This window comes from Rutidosis leptorrhynchoides, chromosome 1, assembly GCF_046630445.1.
Source record: "Rutidosis leptorrhynchoides isolate AG116_Rl617_1_P2 chromosome 1, CSIRO_AGI_Rlap_v1, whole genome shotgun sequence".
NCBI classification, from domain to species: Eukaryota; Viridiplantae; Streptophyta; class Magnoliopsida; order Asterales; family Asteraceae; genus Rutidosis; species Rutidosis leptorrhynchoides.
In genome coordinates, this window is record NC_092333.1 from 96,964,508 (window position 1) to 96,971,419 (window position 6,912).

Here is a 6,912-nt window from a genome sequence, read left to right on the forward strand (position 1 = left end):
CAACATGAACTATTGTAACGCGTTTTCGATTTATGTTTTCTATCATGAAAACCATAACCAACACCGTAAACCTTCTACTACACATGATGATTTTGATTCACGAAATAATGATAACATCATGAGGAAGGTGAAAGGTGCTGCTACTAGAGATCTGTTATCAAATTACTTATGATTAAGACGGCTAGTTCCTGGTTATAATCAAATCATTTAATTTTTATTTGGGCCAAGAGGAATTAATTGCTTATTGGACCGTAAAATTTAGTTAGGCTCGTGAGACTGTTTGGGCCAGATTACTGAAATAAAAGATGAAAACAGTTAGGTATATGTTAAATAAATAAAAACGCGAATTATAACAAGATTTCACGAGCGCTTCAGTGGTTTGGTAGTGGTTTGTTGGACAATTGGTCCTGAGTTCGAGCCTAACCTCCTGCATTCTTATTTTTTTTACAACAGCAACCTGACTACTTGTTCTGTTGGGCCAAATGATGAGTGGTGATGGGCTGTAAACATAAGAAGAAGAAACAAAAATATACGGGCTTTATATAATTAAATCCGAAAATAATCTAAGAAACACGGAATGGAGGAATGCTGGGTTTGTTTGTTGGGTTAACGAGAGGTCGCGGGTTTGAGTCTTGACAAAGACAGTTTTATTTTTATTTTGGGAGATTATACCCTTAAGGTAGTTTATCTTTATTTTATTATTAGTATCATTATTATTATTATTATTATTATTATTATTATTATTATTATTATTATTATTATTATTATTATTATTATTATTATTATTATTATAATTATTATTATTAATTATTATTATTATTACTACTAACATCATTATAAGTACTTTTATTAAAATCACTAAGATTATTAGTATTATTATTAAAATTATTATTATTATTATTATTATTATTATTATTATTATTATTATTATTATTATTATTATTATTATTATCATTAAACATAATTTTATTATTATTATTAATATTATTACTATCATTGATTTTATTATTAATATTATCATTATTATAAGTATCATTATTTTCAATATATTATTATTATCATCATTATTATTACTACAAATAAAATAACTAGTATTATTGTCAAAAATTAATATTCTTGTTATTAAACCTAATTATTATTATTATTACCAACACTATTTTAGTATTATTAAAATCATTATCTTAACAAATCAAAAGTTATTTATATAAAAATATATCAAATACATATATGATATCTATATAAATATTACATTACTATTTTCAATAAGTAATATATAATTAATATATACAAACGGGTTTGACTTTTATTACATGTTATATATATGTGTTAATATATATATATGATATAGGTCATGAATCTGAGGCCAACCTTGCATTGTTCAATATCGTCATATGTATTTTACTACAAAATACAGTATGGTGAGTTTCATTACTCCCTTTTTATATATATTTTTGGGCTGAGAATACATGCGCTGTTTTATAACTGTTTTACGAAATGGATACAAGTACTAAAAACATATTCTACGTTGAGTTGTACCACTTTGCATATCCTCCCTAATAGCTTGGTAACTAATATTTACATGTTGGAAGAACATGTAAGCGTGAATCCTATTGATAGATCTATCTGGTTTGACCACCCCAACCGGGCTAGTCACTATAGTTTCGTAAACGGTTGCATAGTACTTCGTTTTTACTACACTTAGTACAGTGTAGGTAGATTTCATAATAAAGGGAATATGCCACATTAATTGTTAAGTATGGTTACCGAAGCGCTCAATAACTTATAGAATACTTTTATACATTTGCGAGTATACATATATTTATAAACAGAAATCTTGTGGTCTATTAATATATTAAAATGATTGTTATGATAAACCTATGAACTCACCAACCTTTTGGTTGACACTTTTAAGCATGTTTATTCTCAGGTATGAAATAAATCTTCCGCTGTACATTTGCTCATTTTAAAGATAATACATGGAGTCTTTCATGGCATATTTAGGTCAGTACCTCGCAATGGGACCAAATGTTGATGACTTCGTCCAGATGGATTAGGACGGGTCGTCACAGTTGGTATCGGAGCGGTGGTCGTAGCGAACTAGGTCTTGCATTAGTGTGTCTAACTAGTAGTTGTTAGGATGCATTAATGAGTCTGGACTTTGGCCTAGTAGTTGTTAGGTTATATTAATGAGTCTAGACTTGAACCTGGTCTGCATGTTAAAAGTTTTTGCTTACCCCCATTTGTCAAAAATATCTACTTATCATTTTCAGTCTCGACACGTCTTATTGCAATTATTGCATAGATAGTATACAGACGAATTCATATTCCATCACATTAAACTTTGTCTGACACGTTTTCATTATTCCCTCCGTAATCTACGGGATTTTCTGTACTATATACAAGTATTCTATGTAAATAGAATATCATCCGATATCCAAAAATCATTTCATATTGAAAACCCTGTATCTAACCGTACAAGACGGAAATTGCAACTAGTTCAAATCCATCGAATTCCGACAGCTATTCTGATATGGATATTCACTTGAACTCCGAAGAAAGTGTAACTGGAATGGATCAACCACTTAGCCATCATCTATTTTGTATGAAATGGGAATGGGTTCGTAATCTACTTAATCATTGGAGACAAGCAGAAGGTGATCCTTTCCATCAACCGAATTCACATCTTGGCGAAGAACCTGAAGTACTTACTGGCGAACCTGTCCGAAACACCATTTTCTCTCTTATTTCTAGAGTATCTCATCAAGATTATATACTAAATCAAATTCTAGATCTTATCTATCCGCTCGTCCGAACTGACAATCACCCAGGTGTAATAGAAGAAGTCAACGAGTTTCGCGCACGGGTTACAGCTTTGGAGAATATGGTGCAAAGATTACAAGCACCAGCGGCAACACCGGCAGCAACAGTACCACCATCAGCAGCACCAGCAGCATAACCAGTATCACCAACATCAACATCCGCATCACACGTCTCGACATCACAATCTATACCTCGAACATCAACATCATACGTACCACAAATACCAAGGAGTATCAACAATAATTAACGATGAAGTATTGATCCATAACTTCATTAATATTCTGCGAAGAATATGTGGTTCCTAATAGTTTTAGAGATTACTTATTCTAGCTCAAACCGAAAATCATATGAGTTTAATATCATATTAACTCATTAAATCCAGGATTATATCTGAAGAAAATATATATGTATATATGTTTTCATAAAGATTATAATTAAAAATTCTTTTGTACAAACTGTTAATGGTAAAAATATTTTAACGGGTAGGTAATACCCGAGGAATATTTAGATTTCACATTTATATGTTACAATGTACATCCTTCGAATCTGATTCAACAGTCATTTACTATCCTACTTACATTCACCGATATACGAATCTGTTCACCACAAAATAACCATTTTCATTCAATTTCATATATGGATTTTGACTTCTCAGAATCCAACAAGTGGCATAATGAAGAAAACATTTGACAAAATAAAATTTGATAGAAACAAACAAATTAACTATGAGAAAATTTTGTTAAGAATTCACGCTAACTGTTCCAGCTAACTGTTCCTAGCTAACAGATTACATTTATTTATCGCAATTTTATTTCTCGTCATTTAATTTATGTTATTTATTTTACGCACTTTAAATATCGGGATACGTATACAAGGTTTTGACATATCATATCGACTCATCTATATATATTATTTGGAATAACCATAGACACTCTATATGCAGTAATGATCGAGTTCTCTATACAGGGTTGAGGTTGATTCTATAATAATATATATAGTTTGAGTTGTGATCGATTCTGAGACCTGTATATAACGGGTCACGACATGTATTAATTAATTCGAATATTATATATTAAACTATATATGAATTATTGAATTACTAATTGTGGACTGCCAACATTGGACAATTAAAATAAATTAAAATATTAATTATAACATATGAAACTAAACAATTCTTCAAGTTTGCCACTTGGTTTCATCTTAAACCTCGTTTGTATTTTGACGATTACAATCTGCGTTCAAACCTTTTATGATCCTTGAAAACACCTCAATCGATAGGATGAACCAACCGCACTTCTTCTACGGAACAAAAGATTGATGCATATAGTTATGCATCTGAAAAACTCTCGGAAACTGAGTAAACGTTTGTTTAACACGTAGTTGTGCTAATTCCTTAGTGTTATTATTACCTAAAATAACTTGATAATCCCTTTCAAAGTAGCAAATCTTGTCACAGCCTCAGCAAATCAACTTCGACTTTTCGTTTGAAACAACCTTATTATAACTTTGATATATATGCGTGCTCTTTTATTGTTACCGGGGAATCTTTTATATTTCAACATATTACCATCAGCATTTAATCATCTAAAAATACAATTCTTCTGAAAACACCTCAGATTGATAATCGACGATTCAGATATGGCTGCATTAAATGCAGACGAAACAGTAAAATTGTAGATGGCCTAAATGGCCAAGAGTTTGATGATAAAGAATGGAGTGTTGGGAACGCTCGATAGAAAGTTTGGTACTGAAAAATGGATTGAGCTAACCATGAAGAAGATCAAGGACAAATACAAGGACCAAACTCTATATTCAAAGAATCCAGGTAATTCTGGATCCGCCGAAATCTTTAGAGAATATCTTGTTCCGAAGTCATGTTAAAATCTTGCGGATTTTTTTTTTATCAACTTTCGAACTTAGAAATTCCAAAATATCATCATAAATATCTTCGATATTTCTGAGAATATTTTCATAAATATTCTCGTTCGAAATTATATACCTCTTAGTGCTTTCTGTATTCCATTATATTGGAAACTTCTGTAAAACTCAAGTATAAATTAGAAATGAATTCTGGAGAAGTGTAGGGAATTGAAGCATGAGTTAGTATAATATAATGGCGCTTGGCCAACGTGATTATATTACAGTAAGTCATGCTGAGTTTCTAATGAAACGTGATGATGGTTCACAGTAGATCATACCATTATCATGTGTCATGTTACATAACTCTTTCATTCTGCTTAACTTATAAACATATCAAGAAAATATATTCTTGATAGTTCTATTCTCAGCAATTCTGGTAATTTGACAAGTCAAATCGTGAGAATACATTCCTTCGTGCTTAGAACATTATAATCATTCGAAACTCCATACTTATGAATTCTGGACCATTACTCGCTTTACTAGAGGTCGAGAAGAGAATAAAAAGGCAAAGAGCTCCAAAACATAAGGTAAGATATAAAACTCGACAACAACACAGAAATCACAAACCGTGTACATTAATACGGATAGCAATATAAAGACACGAGAGTATGAAAAACACTATAATCCCAAGAGCATAGTAGAAGTAAATAGATTCCTCCGGTGGTAGATGAAAAAGGAGAATGATCAATATGAAAGTCAGAAATATATTCAGAATTTAAAACTGGATGAAGCATATTGATTTAAGATTTGGAAGAATGAATTAAAGTATAGAAAATGGGAGTGGTGGGAAATAATGGAACGGATGAAGTTCATTTATAGTCGAGATACCGGGCAAAGCAATCGAGACAGATGATCGCATTAAATTAAAGAGATTTTAATTTCCTTAAATCTCGAAGAATCAGATCTTATAGATCTCCAAGATTTTCTTTTGAATCCCTTGAATTCCGAAATTCAACCATGACTACGTCAAAAGTTATGACGAAACTTATTTTCCTCATTCCATTATTTAGTGATATCTTCATTCGTACTCTTCGGATAATCGAATTATTTTATCCTTATTACTCAATGGTGCTAAAACTCTAATTTCCAACTCATATGAGTCATGAAAACTTATTTTATTGTTAGCCATGATGACCTCTATCAAATTTCGGGAGAAATTTCTTTAACGGGTAGGTACTGTGACGACCCGAAAATTTCCGACCAAATTTAAACTTGATCTTTATATGATTCTGACACGATAAGAAGAGTCTATTAAACCGAGTCCCAAAATGTTTGAAACTATTTACATGAATTCATTTAACCTTTGACCATCCTTGACGACTCACGATATGATTGCTCGAAAATGGATATTCATATATATTTGTATATAATAATATGAAATATATATATATATATATATATATATATATATATATATATATATATATATATATATATTATAATTGTTATAATTAATTTTGTAAAAATAATATTAATATATAAAAAGTATTTATATATAAATAAAGTATATATAATATATATATTTTGTAACTCCGAAGTTATTTAGTAAATAATAGTAACGCTCAATTGTCATTCGAATGATATTAAACGAGTTAAAAAGAAACTTATGTGATTTTAAAATAAACGATGATTCAAAAATGTGTTTTATAAATTTTATGCTTATCAATAAAATATTTAGAAGTCATGTGTTGAATTTCAAAACTTTTTATATTTTACTTCGGGTTGAGAGAGAATAATTAATATAATTTTCAATTAATAGTTAACGACCAAATTTTTTACCATAATGACCAAAATAAATAAAGACATTTAATTTAAAAATTTGGGATTTTTCCGAAACCTTTTAATTCGCCACTGAGTAACAACGGGGTACGAAATATTCCCCTTTAAACTGTCGGTGCCTTAAGATTAGTGTATGACAGCTAGAATATTTTTATTATTATTTAAATGTTGCACGTTTCTTTTTCCTACATGACTTATATGTCATAAATATTTATATATATATAACATATATGTTATATCAATTTCAATGACCAAACCATCACTAACCGATGGTCACCCTTTTCCATCACCTTCCACCGCCGTTTGCTACCATACACCACCATGATAACCACCACTACCACAAACCATCGAAGAACAACTACTACCCTCTCTAAAACGCTACCTCGATAACCA